A 22538-nucleotide genomic window follows, 5' to 3' on the forward strand; every position below is an offset into this window, starting at 1 on the left:
CACCTCTATATAAGGTGGGTTTAGTCCACTTGTAGAGGTGTGCTTTAGAGATGTAAAAGTTGAGTGTATGAGTGTGTTTTATTTATGTAGATGTAGATCTATGTTCCTTTTTTGTAACACAATACATATTTAATACATCTCTTGAACACCGAAATCACCGTGTTCATTGTGCAATCTTTAATTCCGCATGCCAAACCATGTTCTAAAGTCACTACAATTAACAGAATAAAATTACAACTTCCTTAGCAAATTCCTTCTTCATCTCATAAATTACGTGTTTGACCGGTGTAGTCAGGGACAAGTATGCTTTGAATGATCAACAAAATAACATCCTTATTCAAGAAAATAACATCCTTAATAAAGAGAGTATGATGCTAAGGTTGTAACAAAAATGACCTGTTTGACCAGTGTAGTCACAGACACGTATGCTTTGAATGATTTTTCATGTGACTTAGAAAGCAAATGAAACTCACACAAAAATCATATTCAAGAAAATAAAATTTGTGTGCTAGATCTTGTTGGGTAACAAATACTGTGGGTTTCGAATATGATGAATAGAGCATATGCTCTTTCCTTTAAGGTTTTCTAATCAACTTTCGATTATAAATAGGGGAGAAATTTATATGTAAAATTTGAACTTGAATTTGTAATATTATGCAGATTTGAAGACCGAAGTCACCTTGAATTTTTGAAGATTACAAAATGATGCAATTCGAAGTTCGGAAGTGATTTATTTTTGAAATGGGGTTTTTTTTTAAGATTATCGGGGTGTGTTTTTTTGCACAACTTTTGGTGATCAATTTGGAGTTTGAGAAGCTCGTGATCATTCATTGATGCTCGGTTTGGGTTACAAAGTAAATGGTCGATGATTTTGGAAGAACTGTGTTGATGTACGAAGATTTGGAATCTAGGTGCTTAGGTTAACAATCTAATGGTTCGCTATTGGAGAATTAGTCGATTGGGTTGCTGTACGAAGGGTTCCTGAATGATTATTGATTTGGGATCGATGGTCGATAGATGGGTTTAAGGAAATCGATTTTGGAGTCGGATTTTTTGGAATTGATGATAGTCAATGTTTTTGGAGATGATAGTTTGGACTGGAGAACGAAGGTTAATCAAAGATTTGAAATCGAAGGTCCTGTTGATTGAAATCAATAATCGATGACTTGATTTTGGAATCGTTTTCGTAATGTTGATGATGTGAAGTCTGAAGAGAATTGTTATCAAGATTAAGAAAGTAATTATGATTGAATGATTGAAAAGTAAGAACACAACGAGTAAATATTAATCAGATCTTATATTGATTAAAGACTGATTATAAAGCTTTTAAGCAGAAAGAATACTCGAGAGAAAAGTCCTTTCTACTTCTATCCTCAGTCCCTATTTATAGGAAACCTGAGTGTACAAAAAATATACTAAGTCTATTAGAATACGCTTCGCATAAAACTGTGACTTACTAAAATAACTAAAAATGTGAAACTAAAGAAACAAACATTTCGACTTTTAGAATTCATAACCTTACAATCTCTCATTTGTAAACAGTGGAAGCTATTCAGTCCATAAGCCTCTGAACAGTTGAGTGAATTCTCTTTCGCACTTCTCCATACCAAGAAATCACTTTCTTAAGATCCCTATTGTCTCCTTCATTATTCTTCTTGCAGTTGTTCATACGAACAATAAAGTTCGTATATTGCGAAGAAGTATATCTTTCAACCTCCAAGACCTTGAAGAAAAATTTATTGGCCTTCCCCTTCGTATCCCTTCCTGAAAATATTTCCCCAACAACATACATAGATAATGCTGACTGGGTCAAGGTATCTTCCCAAGGAACATTCACTTCTCTTCCCAAAGTAGTTGCAAGTTCTTCATCAGTTAATGCCAAACAATCGAAGTAATTATCGATAAAAGTCTTGACATGTGCAAACCTGATTCTAAACACTTCAGTTTCAGATCCTTTGAGCTTATTTTCTTCCATATGTTTCAAAATAAGAGCCACATGAATAAAATCATTGCAATTCATCAGAGGGAAGTCATCTATTGTGAAATCATACTGCTTGTTATCAGCTCGAATAACAAAATAATGAAAATTCTGAAGCATGTCTTCAAACATCGTATCCTTCTTGATCGTCAATACCTTTTTGATCTTCATTAAAGACCATACTTCATCTGGATTCTTTCCCAATACAACATGAAATCTGATTTTCATGTGTATGTAGTCATCAGTATTATCAAACTTCTCACTAATCTTGTACTGGGCTGTTATGAAAAGCATTTCATTTATTGGAAAATCCAACTGACATTTGTCCGAATTCGCAATAGCATAGCTTCTCTTTGGCTTTTTCTCAAATTCATACATCTCCCTTCCCACTAATTTCGACTCTATAGTTTCATAAGAGTATAACTTCACAGGATCTCCTTTATTCATTGTGGGAGTATCACTTGCCCTTTGCCTCATTATGCTTTGAACTTGCCTCATCCTTTCCAACTCAGCCTCTTCTTCAGCTTTCTTCTCCTCCTTCGACTTCATGTATCGTATCAACACTTTGTGAGTGGATGATACTTTGCAAAGCATCACATCTGGAATGCGAGCAACATGAGTAAAAATGTTTTCATCATCCTCCACCTCCTTCGGAAATTGATAAAATGAAAATTCCACAACCTCAACACCCTCTGGAACTTGAATTCCCTCTTTTTCATACACCTTTTCCAGAATAAGGCTCCAATACCTTGCACATGAAATACCTTTCTCAGGATTAGTGTTTTCCAAACTTTTTACGAACTCCTTCCACAACTAAGTTCCATAATCAACACTAATATCATAATATAAGCCCATCACCATCACGTAGACTTCCATACGCCCCCTGTCAAGACCTACTGTTCTTCCTGTCAAAAATCTGAGGAAAATTCCAAATAGAAAATTCCACATATATGGTAATCCAGACTTTTTGAAATCACTAATCTTCTCAAGTGTTGGCTGATGACCCATCTCATTGAACATAAAGATTATTTGGGAATTGAGAGGTTTGAAAAAAGGAGGGTTGTTGGGAATGTTCAAGAATTCGATGAACAGTTTCTTGGTGAGTTTAACCCTTTTGTTGTTCATCAGATTGAAGGTAATAACATCAGTGGCATAGTTGTATGAAGCTGATGATGCTGCCAATGACAACCAAGTCATCGGAATTGAGAAATAATTGAACATGGCACTAGACAGAGGAGATCTTTTCAAGGCAACTATTAACATCTTCAATCCTTCTGGGTATGATGAGACATTTGGATCAACCAGATAGTTGGTGCTTTGGATCTTCATGAGTGATTGTGAGAGAACTTCATCAGCGTTTGATTGAGTACCGGCCATTGTTAGGGTTTGAACAAGATGAAGTTGAAGAAGTTTGAAGAACTTTAGGATTGTGAGAGTTTTGTTCGCGTAACCGTATACAATTATCTTGAACCCCCTTTTATAGGTAACCCAAATCGATTTGAAATTAAAGAGGGATATATTTAATGTTATCTGATGTGGCACCTTGATAATCGGACCATGACAGTAAAAGGTAACCATGTTGTAAAAAGTAACTGTCACATCTCCTAAAAAACCGGACAGAATACCAACCATCTTGAGTACACAGCCTGTCAATTTTCCCGTTATAGAATTTGAACTGTTAAAACCCTTTGCATAGAGGCAAGGCTCTTTCACTTTTGGGATATAAAGTGAAGTCATATGCCAGATTTGCGAAATCATCTGCCTGAGTTGGTATTACTCAGAACCTCAAGGATTTCGTGAGTGTAGTGTTCCAAAGAAATAAGATGAGAAACAACAACAACAAAAAATTTGGAATTCTGTGATGTCAAAAATTCAAGTTGACACGAAGGTAGTTAAACCCCAGGTAAAGGTTGTTTCATTATTCATCAAGAGAGATGATCAACAGCTTGTGTATGTTTCCGTGAATTACAATGGAATACTTTTTGATAAGTATCAAAGGGCTTCTTTTGAAAGATACTTTTGGTTTGGTTTCAAATTTCATTACATATCAACCTTAACATAAGGTGAGAAATTGTAACTGAAATTACTTGTATGACCAGTGTAGTCAGTGACAAGTTGGCTTTTGAAAATATTTATCATGGCTAGGATTTGCGAATGAAATTCACACAGAAATCATATTCATAAATTTTTTTTTATACTGGATCATGTTGGGTAACAAACATCGAGGGGTTGCGAATGTTTGATCAAGACCACTCATGCGAATTCAATATGATTTGGAGTTTCGAAATTTTGGTACTGAAACGAAAATTTCGTTAATATCTGGAACAAAGTTCCCCGTCAATTCCTCAAAGTTTATGATGTTTGGGTTTCACTTTCATCACGGACTCATGATGTCAGATCATAAACACATAATTTTTGTATATCTAAGTCTCGATGGGTTTGATCAGAGACCTCTTGGACATACGTCTTTGTGTGTGATTTGTGTGAAGAATTTTGATATGAAAAAGATTGGTTATAAGATCGAATGTACCTCTGTTATTTGTGGACCAAACAGAAAACTCTTAACTCATATGAGAAGAGTAAGGTAGCTCTTTTGACTTATGCGAATACAAGCCTTTTTGGGATAAAATTTTCATGTGATAATTTCATTAAGGCTTTCTTTTCTCACACATAGAGTCATATGAGGCTTGAGTCAACATGCTGCAGCATGCTTCTTGGAACATCCTAACTAGTAAAAAAAAAGTTATACCTTCCCATAGAAACATATAAGCATGACCTCTTCGCATTAAGCCCTGGACTAAACTCAAAACACACTAAAAAAATATTTTTGTGATTTTTAAATTTTTCAAAAATAAAAACATAACAAAATAAAATCATTTTGGATTTTTGATTTTTCAATAACAAAAATGAATAAAAAGAAAATCTTTTTGGATTTTTCAAGTTTTTCAAAAATTTTAAAAAAAATACAAAATGAATCTTAAACCTAACCTTAGTTGTCATGTGTACAAATGCGAATAAATGTGAACGCGATGCCATGCGAATCCTCTAGATAAACAGTAACTTCTGAACGATTCTGACTCATAACTGCTGAATGGACTTTTCATTCTTGATATTTTGAAATTGAAATCGCATCAATCATCCCCAAACCTACCAAAATTCTAACAAATGATTTTTCATCAAGAGGTTTAGTAAAAATATCAGCAAGTTGTTCAATGGTTTTAACAAAATGAATTTCAATACTCCCATCTTCCACATGATCTTTGATAAAATAATATCTAAGAGCAATGTGTTTTGTCTTTGAATGTTGTACTGGATTATGACACATGAAAATTGCACTTTGTGAATCACAATACAAGGGAATCTTTTTCATGTTAATTGCATAGTCACGAAGTTCACTCTGAATCCAAATAATTTGCAAAGTGCAAGCAACAGCTGCAATGTATTCAGCCTCAGCAGTTGATATAGCAACACAAGTTTGCTTCTTCGATTGCCAACTTACCAACTTCGCATCCAATAGTTGACATCCACCACTTGTACTTTTCCTATCCAAAGTACATCCTCCTAGATCAGAATCTGAAAAAGCTTGAATGAAAAATCCCGATTTCGAAGGATACCAAAGTCCTAACGAAACTGTTCCCTTAAGATAGCGAAAAATATTTTTCACTGCAGCCAAATGAGGTTCTCTGGAATTAGCTTGATATCTAGCACAATTACATACCGAAAACATAATATCAGGTCTACTTGTAGTTAAGTACAATAAAGACCCTATCATGCTTCAATAATGTGTTAAGTCAACAGCAGGAGCATCTAACGAAGGAATTAGTCTTGTTCCTACTGCCATTGGTACTCTCAATTTCGTGCTGTTGGTCATTCCAAACTTTTCAAGCATGTTCTTCGTGTATTTTTCTTGATTGATTAAAATACCATCCATGTTCTATCTTATGTTCAATCCAAGAAAATTATTAATTTTTCCCATCATACTCATTTCAAATTGACTCTTCATTAGATTTTCAAATTCAATTGACAATGTTGGGTCAGTTGAGCCAAAAATAATATCATCAACATAAATTTGAACAAGCATAAGATGATTCCCAACTTTCTTGAGAAATAATGTGGGGTCAACTGATCCTTGTTTAAATTTAGATTGTTTCAAAAAATTTGTAAGTGTTGCGTACCAGGCTCTTGGTGCTTGTTTTAATCCATACACTGCCTTGTCTAGAATGTAGACATGATGAGGATGTTCATCATTTATAAATCCTGGTGGTTGTTCAACATAGACTGTTTCTTCAAGTTCTCCATTTAAGAATGCACATTTAACATCCATTTGAAAAACATCAAAGTCTTTGTGAGCTGCATAAGCTAAAAATATGCGAACTGCTTCGAGCCTTGCAACAGGAGCAAATGTTTCTTCATAGTCTATTCCTTCTTGTTGCGAATATCCTTTAACAACTAGTCTAGCTTTATTGCGAATAATATTGTCATCTTTGTCGGTTTTATTTTTAAAAATCCATTTTAGTATGACAATTGAAACATCAGAAGGTTTAGGAATTAATCTCCAAACCTTGTTTCGTTCAAATTCAGCCGGTTCAGATTGCATAGCAACAACCCAATCTGAGTGTTCCATAGCATCCTTTACTATCTTTGGCTCTATTTTCGAAATAAAGACATTAAACATACATAGTTCTTGGTTCGCATTCAGTACCTCATTTTTCGCACGAATTTGAGCTCTTGTCAACACACCATCTTGTGGATTGCCAATTACCTGTTCTTTGGGATGATTTCTTGTCCATTTCTCAAGTGGTGGAAAATCAGGATTAAATTCCAATGATGCATCTTCATACATATCTTCATTCTCAGATCCTGCAACAGAAAAATTATCATTTAGTTCATGAAACTCATCATTTTCATCATGATTAATTGTCTCAGTTTCATCATGCTCCCCCTCAACATGATGTTCATCTTGATGCTCCCCCTCAAAATGATGATCTTGTTGAATTTGCGAATGCTCCCCCTCAACTTGATGATTCAAATTTTCATTCTCCCCCTCGAAAGTTTGCTTTCTGTGTTCATTGTTAATTGTATGCTCCCCTCCATACGAACTTCATACACACTTTCGCAAGTTATTGAACTTGTAGTGATTGTTGAATCATCAGTATGTTTTGAGGATTCTGATGATTGATTATCAGGAGCATTGTTTTCCGCATTAATTGCCCTGTCAGGAATTCCAAAAATTAAGTCATAATCAAAATCATTTATTTCAGAATTATCAATTTGTGTATCTGAATTAACAAGAATTGATTTATTTTCAAATTTACTATCCGTTTGTTTAAGATAGTAATCATCAAAAGTTAAGTTGAAAGTTTCTTCAACTTTTCTTGTTCGCTTGTTTAGCACCCTGTATGCTACTGAATTTTGCGAATATCCTAAGAATATGCCTTCATCATCTTTAGCTTGGAACTTTGTCAAATTATCTTTGAGATTCATTAAGAAACACCTACAACCAAAAACATGAAAAAATTTGACATTAGGTTTTCGATTGTTGAGTATTTCATATAGAGTGATATTGAATCTACGATGAATGAATGATTGATTCTGAGTAGAGCACGCAGTTAAAACTGCTTCAGCCCAAGGATATTGAGGTAGATTCACATATGTTAACATGGTTCTGGCTGCTTCGCATAGAGATCGATTTCTTCTTTCAACAACACCATTTTGTTGTGGAGTATATGGTGATGAGAAATTATGCGAAATTCCTTTGCCTATGAGAAATGAATCAAGAGTTTGGTTTTTAAACTCAGAACCATTATCACTTTTAATTTTGCGAACATTCTTTTTAAGGCTAATCTCAATCATTTTGATAAAATCAATCATCGTCTGAGAAACTTCAGATTTTAACTTGAGAAAAAATACCCATGTGAATCAAGAAAAATCATCAACAATAACTAAAATGTACCGCTTTTTATTGATTGTAGCAACAGTCGACGATCCACGTAAGTCAATGTGAAGAAGTTCCAATGGTTCTACGATTTTTGAATCTATCACAATCGGATGACCTTTTCTATGTTGTTTTCCTTGTTCGCAAGCTGCACACAGAGAATCATTGTCAAATTTTAGTACAGGTAAACCTCGAACTAAATCTTCAATGACAAGTTTGTTAATATTGCGAAAGTTCAAATGTGACAATCATCTATGCCAAAGCCAACTAACATTATTAGATGCCTTTGATAGTAAACACACAGCAGGTTTGCCCATGATTGGTTTGATGTCCAGTGTAAACATATCACCATATCTTTTGGATTTGAGAAGTACTTCATTTGTCTTCGTATTTGAAATGATACTTCCTTCTTCATTAAACACAACCTGGTTTCCAGTACCCATAACAAGTTGCGAAACACTAATCAAGTTATGTTGAAGACCTTCAACATAAGCAACCCTGTTAACAATGAATTGTCCATTTGTTACTTTCCCATAGCCTTTCACTTGACATTTGTGATTATTTCTGAATTTGACTACTCCTACGTTTTCCAAGCTTCGATAATCTCGCAAGTTTTCCTTTCTTCCAATCATGTGACGAGAGCAACCACTATCAATATACCATTTCACATCATATTGCTCGTCACACATCACCTGCATTTATTGAAAAATTTTATGAACCCAAGACTTATTGGGTCCTCCATTAGTATTTTTGAACAAATGCTTTGAATTTAAAAACCATGTTTTCACTTTGTCTGTAACACTATCAATTATATCAACATCATCAGATCGAGATATTGAAATATAGTTGTTCAACATTTTTGGATTTTCATTGAGTTTCATCTCATCTTTCACAACATTCGCAACTTTGATAACTGGTTTCCATTTTTGTACTGGAACTTGTGAATTATAAGATGATGAACTACCAGTGGAAGAGTTATTTGCAAACTTATCAAATGCATTTTTTATTTGTTGCTCTGAAAACTTCCCATTTTGATATTGTCTTCCTTTCCCTTCAAGCCAACGATTGATCATACCTACATAAGATTTTCCTTTTGTATACGAAACTTTGGTCGGTTTTGAGACTGAAGGATTTGGAAAATTTGGTTGTTTAGCAGAAAACTTCATTTGTAACACCGTAAATTTCAAGACAAAATTTTCATTTTAAATAATCATTTTATTCTTAGAACACTTGTTTAAAATCTCATTCATAATCGAATTACAAAACATAGCTCCATTTTCACTTGCATAGAAAACCAGGATCCTCCAAAATATGACTCTTGCTCTGGTGTGTACAATCAAGCCGGTGCTGTACCGTGATACTGAAAGAAACCTGAAAACAACATAACACAAAACACTGTAAGCACGAAGCTTAGTGAGTTCCCCAAAATACCACACACATAACACATATAAGCCACTCGAGGCTATAACTCTATGGGTCCGTGCACCCAAACTCTGTGAACCCTCAGGTTCTAACTCTGTGAACCTTCCGGTTCTAACTCTAGGAACCCTTCGGTTCCAACTCTGCAAACATGCACAACATAAATCACATAGAAATAATGCAGTACAACACATAACATACATAGCATACAAATACTCTGTCACATAACTCTGGTTACCTACTCAAGGTAAAGTATAGTGAGAAGACTCACCTGGCAAGCAGAAAGCAGATATCTCCATACTCGGATCTCGAACTCGCCACCGCCTAACACGTAAGGCAAAACTCTCATGACTATAACTCTCGAGACTAGAATCAATCCTCTCAATGCACCCTCTTAAGGGTAAAAGACTATTTTACCCCTCTCTTGGCCCAAAGGCCACATCGCTGACCAAACCCTAAAAGTCAACGGTCAACCCTTGGTCAAAATCAAAGTCCTCAGTCAAAGTCAACCCCTGACTGACCCTACTCGCCGAGTTTCTATAATCAAAACTTCACTCAATCCGCGATCTAACTCGCCGAGTCACTCCGAGACTCGCCGAGTCCAACAACTCTGAGTCCACTCGCACACAACTCACCGAGTCATCCCTTGACTCACCGATTCTCGACTCAACCAGGGAATATCGGGACTCTTCGACAAGACTCGCCGAGTCCAAGAACAGACTCGCCGAGTCCAAGACTATCATCAACCTACTCGCCGAGTTGTTCATACAACTCGCCGAGTTCCAGGCCATCTTCATCCAACTCGTCGAGTACACCCATGTGACTCGCCGAGTACCACCGGTGTGAATCCATTCAGAAGCATTCCAGGCCATGCAATTGCTCCAAAACATAGATCTAGCCTCCTACCACTCATCCATCACGTAAAGTGGCAAACTTTACGTGAATCCAAAGAGATCTAGGCCATTTGCACATTGGGCTAGGGTTTGGGACATGAAAGCTTCACTAAACACTCCAACACAGGGACTTTCATGCTCTCGGATTCTTCTCCCTTCCAGATCTGAGGTAGCAACCTCAGATCTAACCTCTAGACTTCCCATTACATCCATAGACAAGTTCCCACAAACCCCAAAATGAAGAAACACATAATAACAGCCCAAGAACGAGATATTACCTCCAAGAGATGCCCCAACTGCAATGTAATTCGAATCCAAGCAAAGCCCCTTGCTCCAAGCCTTCAATCTCCCAAAATTCCTTCAACAATTACTTCTCCAAGCTCCAATCCACTCAACAATGGTGCTTCTCCGCGATTTAGGGTTTTCTGGGGCTCAAGGGGTGATAAGGAGACTGGGAGGAAAACATAATGTTCTTTATATAGGGCTCAACCCCGAGAATTAGGGTTTTCTCCAATAGCGCCTACTCGCCGAGTCCTCCTCACTGACTCGCCGAGTCGGCTACTTAGCACGCGACCCAGTCGCAACTCTGCTCGCCGAGTCACTCTTTCACAACTTACTCTTTTAGCCCTTCGACTCTACTCTTGATATTTCGGGATGTTACAATTCTCCCCCACTTAAATTTGGCTTCGTCCTCGAAGCCTATGGCAACTCAATTCCAAAATACTCCCACGACGCGCCACCTGGCCCTAACTGGACCAGGTTCCTCAAAGCATAACCATCGAACTCAAACTCACTTCCTCTTTCCTTGCGGTGTCCTGACCACCGTCTCAAACCGGGCACCGGCTGTACCCTCTGATAATCACACTCAACAATCGAGAATTACCCGAGATGCATCACTGCTCCAAATCTCAACAATCGCTTCACCCATAAGGGCTAGAAAGCCATGAACCATCGGATCCCCGATCCGAATCCCACTTTATCCATTCTGTGCTGACAGAAAGACCCACTCTTCAATCTCAGAGCAACTCCCACGAGTTCTCCTCTTGTATTCATATACGCATGCTGAACTTGCCCAGTACCCTCGGGTTGGGAAAAACCCGATGCACTGATGATATCCTCCAACATCTCCCCAGGATGAACCACTAGTACATATCCAATACCCTGATCAGAATCAAGCAGGGAGTCCCCGACTCCCTCCCTGCATTCATCCTGAGACTCTTAGCCCTACTCCCGCTGAACCCCTTCCGCGTCCTCAGCAGACATCCCAACATGATGTCATTCCATACCACTGTCACAGACACAATGTTCAACCACCATACTCCAAATCATCCACTCTCACTACTACTTTCACTTCCGTGAACCAACACTCCCCCCGGGGGGGTTACATACCTTTCTCTTCCCTTGCCCAGGGAAACCACTAGCCAACCTTGCCACTACTCCATGTATCACACATGCTCTGGATCTGCTCGCAAGGGCCCTCGGGTCCATGCGCTACCTCTCCCCAACAAATGAGGGTTTGACACCTCCTCCCATACAACAGCTCAAAGGGTGGCATACAAATGCACTAATGATGGTTGTTGATATAGGATAACTCAACCAAAGATAAATACGTGCCGCAACTCCCTCCAAGATCTAATACACATGCCCGAAGCATGTCTTCGAGCGTCTGAATCGCTCGTTCGCTCAGAAGTGTCCTCAGACATCATCATGATCCAAATAACCCACTAACTTCCTCCCCGTGACCACTATCCCGGCCCAGGGACGCGCAAGTCACAAAATTCTCTTTTCCTCATGCGAGAAAATACAATCCAACCGAGGATCGCCTCAACTCTGATCTCTAGTTTCTGCTACGCATATCCCTTGCGCATCTCACCGCATCTCCTGACAGAGACGGTGACCCCAGTCTCGCCCCCAGTTCAACACCCAGGCTCCAGAACTCAATACTAGGGATACTCAAGCCCAAAACTTTTCCACATCATACACTGATCGGAGATCATTCCATCATCACATTCTCTTGCCATCTAGTGAGTACTACAGCTCCCCACAGTATCACAACATCCTCTGACTAGTGAGTACTACGGCTCCCCACAGTATCACAACACTCTCTGACTAGTGAGTACTACGGCTCCCCGCGGTATCACAACACACTCTGACTAGTGAGTACTACGGCTCCCCGCAGTATCACAACACACTCTGACTAGTGAGTACTACGGCTCCCCGCAGTATCACAACACCCTCTGACTCCACTAGCTCATGCTCTGCAGACTATCACAGGCAGCTACCCATACTCGACTTGAATACACATTCTAGACTCTGGAAGCAATCAACATATCAAAATGCCCACCCTTGCGAAGTTCCATTCTCTTAATAATCTCCCTGGATGCCCATACTCGAAGGGCTCCCACTAGATCCGTAGATACCTGATACACCACAAATCGATTCAACTCAAGATTTACGAGTAACTCCGAAATAAAGGTATCATACCCGGATACCTTGGAATATCCCAACAGAACATCACAAGATCCTGCCACAACCACTGATTCCCTTACTCCCAATACCATACACTCACGACAATACATTTCCTCTGAATCCCATAATAATTTCTGATATCACACGATGCGCAACTTCAGTGCATCCAAACACTCAATTGGAATACAAGGAAGGCACTAACCCTTCAGAACACACCGATGATCCTCCGAAACCCTTTCCACTACCGCTCAAAATTCAAGAAAGAATACACATCCTAGCCCAGGAATTGGCTACTCGATAATCGGCTACCCATATCTCAACCCAGAAGTTCTCAATTGCCCATACCATCATTACGAGCCTTCCACTCGAGACGACTCTGACCACCATCAGATTCCTGATCATTGACCACCCGCCGTGGAGACACCCATCCTTCTCTTAGACATATATCACATGCATTATATCGCCCTGCACCTTCCTTAATCACCCATGACCCTGATCTCATGAATTCAAGCCGCAGGCTCTGCATCCAACCCCTAACCGCTCTTGCACCAATCTCTGGTTCTCTCAATAAACCACCCGGTTCTCCCCCACTTAGGGTTCGAACCATCACTATCTTACACATCAACAACCTCACGAACTATTTCCACCAGCAATAACGCACCTGCCGCTGGAAAGTGCTACGCAACACCCGATAATCCCCTTTAAGGAAATTAATCGATCTCATAACTCTGATCCTCAGATGAACTCCTCAAGAACTTCTCGCCACGACTGCCTCTAGTCGTTCCAAATCTCGTACCAATCAAGTACCAAACAACTCAACTGCTCAATGACATCCCTGGCTCATAGACCGAACCACAAAATCATCGTACCCCTCACCTCAACTCATCAAACATCGCTCCAACACCGAGATCATCCCAAGAACAAGGACCCACTCCCATATTCAACACCCAACATAGATAGAAAACTCTCTGCACTGCTAAAATCGACTGAACTCCCCACTGATACCACTATAATACATCCTACTATACTCAAATAGGTGTAGTGTGGTCCTCGACTATCTCAGTCCCAACTGACTATCTGCTCATGACAAATCACTGCCTCACGGCACACATGCTACCTGATACTCTGGAAGAAATCATCATCAATAACGACCTACAGGGTTTACCCCCAAACCCAAAACTAAAACATCAGGCCTTTCATGTTCCGCATACGAACATAAATAGCACCACTCACATAGAAGGTGACCTCTCCTCTATCGACTGATTGCTCAACTCAGACCGAAATTCTCCTCTCCCTCTAACTCCTTACCAAAATACTCTGATAGGCTCTCGACTTCCCTCTCGAGGGACAGCTCTCCAAACTCAATCATGGCCTACAAGCCTAAAACCCATAGCGTCCAATCTCTACCTCATCAATCGTGACCGGATAACCAAAGAATCACAAGCATCATTCACTACGAACCATGGTACTCATCCCATGACATCTCTTCTCAATATGCTTCGGTGTATGGTACCCGAACTATAGCACCACTCCTCCATCTGCTCCGATGTATGATACCCGAACCATAACATCACTCCTCAATCTGCTCCGATGTATGGTACTCAACCATATCATCACTCCTCAATCTGCTTCGATGTATGGTACTCAACCATAACATCACTCCTCAATCTGCTCCGATGTATGGTACTCAACCATAACATCACTCCTCAATCCGCTCCAATGTATGGTACTCGAACCATAACATCACTCCTCAATCTGCTCTGATGTATGCTACTCGAACCATACATTACTCCTTAATACGCTCATTAGAATCTTCAGAATACTCCCTGTATCAAGTATGGGTCCTCTGCTTTCAGTAGTACGGGCCCATACTACCTGCCACATCTACCCATACTTTCCACACGGACTATCTCGGAGCTCCTAAGTAGCTGCTCGACCTTCTCGTTCAGCAATTCCATCACGCGCTCACTCCCCAGCGAAATTCTCTACCCTGCCAGTGCACTCATCTGGCTAAGGTTACTCCCTAGGCTCTTCTCAGATTCCCACACTTCTCTGCCATCAGCTGCTGAAGAGCTCCTAATGATGCCAGCCATCTACCTCCTGAATATCGTCATATTCGCTTGGTAGCTGACACCCATCATCGAGAGTTCCACAAAGCACGAAGCAAGCAGCATTCGAGCATCGAAGAATATATATGACTCACTCTGGGTGATAACTCCGCTTGCTCTGCTCATCCTCGGAAGTACCACCGAACTCTGCAACTCTTCCCCTCGCGGGCTCTAACTATTTTTTCTCCAAGAACCACAGTACTCATCTAGGTATCTTCCCTAGATTACTCCTCTACTCAAATCCCCTAAAGGATTCCAATCAAATATTCTCACTCATCACATACTCAAAAGCACAACGCATATCACAGCAATTCCTAGGCTAAGGCATCACAAATCAGGCCACTCTAGTCCTAATATATGGAATACCTAGCCTGTCTCTAGCATGCAATAATATCTCATAAAGTGCATCATAAATATCTCATAACACAAAAGTAAGGCTATTTTGGGAAATCACCGTTCGGGCTCTGGCTGATTGTACACACTACTCTTTCTCGTTTTCTCTTTGAACTCTTATTCGCTTTAGAAAATTATTCCTTTGAAAACTTTTCTTACTTCCTCAGTTTGAGTCCAGAATTACCCGAAGGCGCATCCGAATCCATCAAACCAAGGTTCTGATACCAACTTGAAACACCGTAAATTTCAAGACAAAATTTTCATTTTAAATAATCATTTTATTCTTAGAACACTTGTTTAAAATCTCATTCATAATTGAATTACAAAACATAGCTCCATTTTCACTTGCATAGAAAACCAGGATCCTCCAAAATATGACTCTTGCTCTAGTGTGTACAATCAAGCCGGTGCTGTACCGTGATACTGAAAGAAACCTGAAAACAACATAACACAAAACACTGTAAGCACGAAGCTTAGTGAGTTCCCCAAAATACCACACACATAACACATATAATCCACTTGAGGCTATAACTCTATGGGTCCGTGCACCCAAACTCTGTGAACCCTCAGGTTCTAACTCTGTGAACCTTCCAGTTCTAACTCTAGGAACCCTTCGGTTCCAACTCTGCAAACATGCACAGCATAAATCACATAGAAATAATGCAGTACAACACATAACATACATAGCATACAAATACTCTGTCACATAACTCTGGTTACCTACTCAAGGTAAAGTATAGTGAGAAGACTCACCTGGCAAGCAGAAAGCAGATATCTCCATACTCGGATCTCGAACTCGCCACCGCCTAACACGTAAGGCAAAACTCTCATGACTATAACTCTCGAGACTAGAATCAATCCTCTCAATGCACCTTCTTAAGGGTAAAAGACTATTTTACCCCTCTCTTGGCCCAAAGGCCACATCGCTGACCAAACCCTAAAAGTCAACGGTCAACCCTTGGTCAAAATCAAAGTCCTCAGTCAAAGTCAACCCCTGACTGACCCTACTCGCCGAGTTTCTATAATCAGAACTTCACTCAATCCGCGACCTAACTCGCCGAGTCACTCCGAGACTCGCCGAGTCCAACAACTCTGAGTCCACTCGCACACAACTCACCGAGTCATCCCTTGACTCACCGATTCTCGACTCAACCAGGGAATATCGGGACTCTTCGACAAGACTCGCCGAGTCCAAGAACAGACTCGCCGAGTCCAAGACTATCATCAACCTACTCGCCGAGTTGTTCATACAACTCGCCGAGTTCCAGGCCATCTTCATCCAACTCGTCGACTACACCCATGTGACTCGCCGAGTACCACCGGTCTGAATCCATTCAGAAGCATTCCAGGCCATGCAATTGCTCCAAAACATAGATCTAGCCTCCTACCACTCTTCCATCACGTAAAGTGGCAAACTTTACGTGAATCCAAAGAGATCTAGGCCATTTGCACATTGGGCTAGGGTTTGGGACATGAAAGCTTCACTAAACACTCCAACACAGGGACTTTCATGCTCTCGGATTCTTCTCCCTTCCAGATCTGAGGTAGCAACCTCAGATCTAACCTCTAGACTTCCCATTACATCCATAGACAAGTTCCCACAAACCCCAAAATGAAGAAAAACATAATAACATCCCAAGAACGAGATATTACCTCCAAGAGATGCCCCAACTGCAATGTAATTCGAATCCAAGCAAAGCCCCTTGCTCCAAGCCTTCAATCTCCCAAAATTCCTTCAACAATTACTTCTCCAAGCTCCAATCCACTCAACAATGGTGCTTCTCTGCGATTTAGGGTTTTCTGGGGCTCAAGGGGTGATAAGGAGACTGGGAGGAAAACATAATGTTCTTTATATAGGGCTCAACCCCGAGAATTAGGGTTTTCTCCAATCAGCGCCTACTCGCCGAGTCCTCCTCACTGACTCGCCGAGTCGGCTACTTAGCACGCGACCCAGTCGCGACTCTACTCGCCGAGTCCATCCATGGACTCGCCGAGTCACTCTTTCACAACTTACTCTTTTAGCCCTTCAACTCTACTCTTGATATTTCGGGATGTTACATCATTTTTGTTTGAGTTGTGAGATTCAAAGATGATGAATCATTCGTGAATTTGCCAACTTTTTGAAACTTTGGATTTTTCACAAATTTTTGCGAATTCTCAAATTTTCGATTATTGTCATATTTGCGAACAAGTTTATCATTGTCAACAGAATATATTGGTTTATGAAAGCTTGTATCCTTTTGTTTATTTATGCTTTGAAATTTTGACGATTTTGACTTTGAAATTTGTTCTTTTTCAACTTTTGATTTATCATTGGACACAACTTGCCAAAAAATTGCTTTTCTTGCTTTTCTTTTTGAAACATTATTTTCTGTTGAATAATTTCCAACCATCAATTTAAATTCGTGAGAATTTAATTTCACTTCAACCTTTGGTTTTTCAACTTTTTCAAAAACTTTGTTTGCTTTTTCACCTTTAACCACCCATTTTTGTGATGATTTTTGTTTTTGAAAAAAAATAAGGATTTTGAGTTAAATTGTTTTCTTCTGTGTTTTGATTTGCGAAAAAACCTTCAGTAGCTGACCTTTGATTATCTTTTTCAACCATTTTATTGAATTCAGGGTGATTTTTCTCAGCATTCCTAGTAGTGACGAAAATTTGATTTGGAAAAATGGTGTTATCAGTGCATACAAAATTTGGATATACCACAGTGTTGGTTTCAAATAACGTGCACCTTTGTCATTTAAAATTTTGTCAAATTCTTTTGTATTTTCAAACACTTGATCAACCACAACTCATGGAGGTATTTCATATAAATCCTTCACATCTTCTTTGTTTTCATCAGTTTCATCAGATTTCCAGCTTTCAACTTCCACATTATCAAAATTACAATGTTGTGAAGTAGAGGGTTTTTGAATGTCATCTTTGACTATCGAATCAACTATAATTTCTTTACCTTTGATATTAGATGTGATATTAATGATTGACAATTGAGAACAATCAAACTCTTCTTCCTCTTCAATCTCACTGATTTCACTCACATTATCTGAATTGTCATCAATATCAGCATAATTGAGTTGGGAATCAAGATTTGAGGTTTCAGTTTTCTTTAAGATTTTCACTTGTTCATTCTTTGTCAAACTTTCATTGACAATACTAACCAACTCATCAGAATTCAAAAATTCATCAATTTTGACAATACCATATGCAAATCTATCATCAGGTATTTTGTCAAATTGAGCAATTGTATTTTCGCAATCATAAGACACAACATCAACTTTTTCACGATCATATTCAAGAAAAGGTAAAAGTTTCCTATGTTGTTCTTTGCTAATATCAGATGAATGATGTAAAGTAGTTAATTTTGCATCCAAACGCTTAGCAGAGTTACAGTATATATTTCTTTGTGCTAGCAACAACCTAACTTCATTTCCAAGATTGTCCCTATCACAATTTACATTTTTGATTTGCAATTCAAGTTTGTCTACTCTGCTTCGTTTTATTTCTAACTCTCTTCGTGTCTCAACTAGTTGCATATTTAAATTTTGAGCTTCAATACTAGCAGACACAATAACATAATCAAAATAAGCAACAGTATCATCAAAAGAAGTAATTTCAGTATCATAAGCAGATAAAGGAATATTGAAAGATTCAAGAATAGCACGTACCTTGGTGGACATTGGTGATTTGTCTGTGGATTTGGATATGAAGCACCTACCTGAAACATTCTCTTCTTAATTTTCTTCAAAGCTTGCGAACATTGCTCCATGAGTTAGATGCCTTATTTCTTCGTCATCGGATCCTGAAGACCATATCTGATATGTTCCACTTTCTTCCTCATCAGACTCACCCTTCGCAACAAGTGACATTCCTTTTGTCTTTGCATGCAACTCTTCAATCTTTTCCGAATAGTAAGCTTAATCTTTCACTTTGTTCTTTTTCTCCTCTTTCTTTCGTAACATGCAATCAGTTGCGAAGTGATTCGCACCATTGCAGTAGTAACAATAGATTCCAGAATCACCTTTTAGTTTCTTCACATCTTTATCATCTTTTTTCTTTTCATCAACTTTTTTCATTTTCTTCTTCTCCTCTCCTCCAGCTTTTGAGACTCCACTCTTCGTATCATTTGCCTTTCCTTTTGGATTAAAAGGCTTTTTGAAAAATTTCTTAACTCTGTTGTTTGTGTAGAATGCTACAACTTCATCATCTGAGTTCATTAAGAAGCCTTCATTTTCTGAACCATCTGTTTCATTAATTTCGACTTCTGATACCTTTGAAAACAGAGCCAATGGTCCTCCTATACTTTGTTTTGATTCTTCATACATTTCTGAAACTTCACTTTCGTGTGTTTTCAGCTGATTGTAGAGATCATTCAAGCTGGTTGTTAAGGGGGAGTTTTGACACGAAAAATTCTGAATAGAGCACATACTCTTTCCTTGAAGGTTTTATAATCAACTTTCGATTTTAAAAAGGGGGAGAAATTTATATGGAAATTTGAACTTGATTTTTTTATATTATGAAGATTTGAAGACCGAAGTGACCTTGAATTTTTGAAGCTTACGAAATGATGCAGTTGGAAGTTCGGTAGTGATTTATTTTTGAAATGGGTTTGGTTTTATTGAATATTTTCGGGGTGTGTTTTTATGCTCAACTTTTGGTGATCAATTTAGAGTTTGAGAAGCTCGTGATCATTCGTTGATGCTCGGTTTTTATGGTTTCACATCCTAGAGCCCAAATTGAACAATCATGGAAGAATCAAAGATTAAGGTTTGTTTCGACATGTGTCACCCTTGAGGCTCAGATCGTGTAGTTGCTCGATTTTGGATGATTTAAAGTGGGTCATCCATTCCTAAAAATGAGCGGGAGAATGTTGGTGTGCAAAGTTATTAATGTTAGACTTTGTAACGTGTTGACTTTTGTAAAACCCACTTACAGGTGGTGTATTAGCCTTATGACTCATCAGATAGAGAGTGAGAGAGAGACATGTAAACACCTCTATATAAGGTGAGTTTAGTCCACTTGTAGAGGTGTGCTTTAGAGATGTAAAAGTTGAGTGTATGAGTGTGTGTTATTTATGTGGATGTAGATCTATGTCCCTTTTTCGTAACACAATACATATTCATTACATCTCTTAAACACCGAAATCACCGTGTTCATTGTGCAATCTTTAATTCCGCATGCCAAACCATGTTCTTAAGTCACTACAATTAACAGAATAAAATAACAACTTCCTTAGCAACTTCCTTTGTCATCTCAGAAATTACCTGTTTGACCAGTGTAGTCAGGGACAAGTATGCTTTGAATGATCAACAAAATAACATCCTTATTCAAGAAAATAACATCTTTAATAAAGAGAGTACAATGCTAAGGTTGTAACAGAAATGACATGTTTGACCAGTGTAGTTAGGGACACGTATGCTTTGAATGATTTTTCATGTGACTTAGAAAGCAAATGAAACTCACACGAAAATCATATTCAAGAAAATAAAATTTGTGTGCTGGATCTTGTTGGGTAACAAATACCGTGGGTTTCGAATATTCTAAATAGAGCACGTTCTCTTTCCTTTAAGGTTTTATAAACAACTTTTAATTATTAATAGGGGAGAAATTTATATGGAAATTTGAACTTGAATTTGTCATATTATGCAGATTTGAAGACCGAAGTCACCTTGAATTTTTGAAGCTTAAGAAATGATGCAATTGGAAGTTCGGAAGTGATTTATTTTCGAAATGGGTTTGGTTTTATTGAAGATTTTCGGGGTGTCTTTTTAAGCTCAACTTTTGGTGATCAATTTGGAGTTTGAGAAGCTCGTGATCATTTGTTGATGCTCGGTTTGGGTTACAAAGTACATGGTCAATGATTTTGGAAGAACTATGCTGACGTGTGAAGATTTGGAATCGAGGTGCTTGGGTTAAAAATCTAATGGTTCGCTATTGGAGAATTAGTCGATTGGGTTGATGTACTAAGGGTTCCTGAATGATTATTGATTTGGGATCGATCGTCGATAGATGGGTTTAAGGAAATCGATTTTGGAGTCGGATTGTTTGGAACTTAGAATAGTTGATGTTTTGGAGACGATAGTTTGGACTGGAGAACGAAGGAGTGATACTAGAGAACGAAGGTTAATCAAAGATTTTAAATCGAAGGCCCTGTTGATTGAAATCAATAATCGATGACTTGATTTTGGAATCGTTTTGGTAATGTTGATGATGCGAAGTCATTGATTTTCGATTTAGAATGATTGTAGAGTTGGTAATGGAGTTTTTTTGGGGTCAACGTAACAAAACGTGAAGTTACAAATCTTGGGTAGTCATCTGGGTTTTATTTGGATGAATGACAAACGAAGAATGAAGGCTATATTAACGAAATGTCGATTCAGTGGATAAATGCGAATGATTCAGACGAGATTCAGAGGCTTCGATTGCCATCATTTTCGTTAAAAATGGACTGAAAAATTTCGTTAATTTGGTGCTTTGATTGAATCTAACGAAGGGGAGAGAGAAAATTTGGTCCTGTGAATTCGTACAAAGGGTGTTACAGATTTCTAACGAAGGGAAGTGAGAAAATGGGCAAATGAAATTTTGTACGAAGGATGCTCAAAAGTTTCGTTCACATGTGCCCTGTGAAATCTTTGTTATCAGATGAATTGGAAAGAAGAAGCTTAGATTTTTCGAAAATGACCCCTGAACTTACAAAAGTTTGCAATCTTTTACAAAACTCTTCGTATGATTTGGTACAACTTCTTTAGTTTTGTAAAGGAAAGGGATAAAGTTTTGAAAACAGCCCCTAACCTTTTGAATGTTTGGCAAGTTTGACAATTTGGGTTATCCTTTGAATGTTCCGAAGACAAAAGGCATAGCTTTCGAAATCAGCCCCTGAAGTTTCGAAAATTTGGTGGTTCATACCAAAATTCAAAAAAGGACTGTTTTTGCTGAGAATTTGAAGAAAATGCATTTCAGGCCCCTGTAATTTAAGCAAATTGACAGTTTCTACCCAGCTTCGGAAAAGGGAGAGAGTTTTGCATTTTTGGTTGTTTTGGGCGCACTGGGTCACTGCAGTATTTTGAAATTGACAATTTCTACCCATTTTTGAGAAATGTTGTCAAAGGCGATTCGTGAACGAAGCTAAAAATTGAAGATTTATTGGATTTTTTGGATTGAAGCACAAATTTTATGCCACATGTTAAGGGGAGTTTTGACACGAAAAATTATGAATAGAGCACGTTCTCTTTCCTTGAAGATTTTATTATCAACTTTCGATTATAAAAAGGGGGAGAAATTTATATGGAAATTTGAACTTGAATTTTTCATATTATGCAGATTTGAAGAGCCAAGTCACCTTG

Source organism: Lactuca sativa, chromosome 1 (genome assembly GCF_002870075.4).
Source record: "Lactuca sativa cultivar Salinas chromosome 1, Lsat_Salinas_v11, whole genome shotgun sequence".
In the NCBI taxonomy this organism is placed as follows: domain Eukaryota; kingdom Viridiplantae; phylum Streptophyta; class Magnoliopsida; order Asterales; family Asteraceae; genus Lactuca; species Lactuca sativa.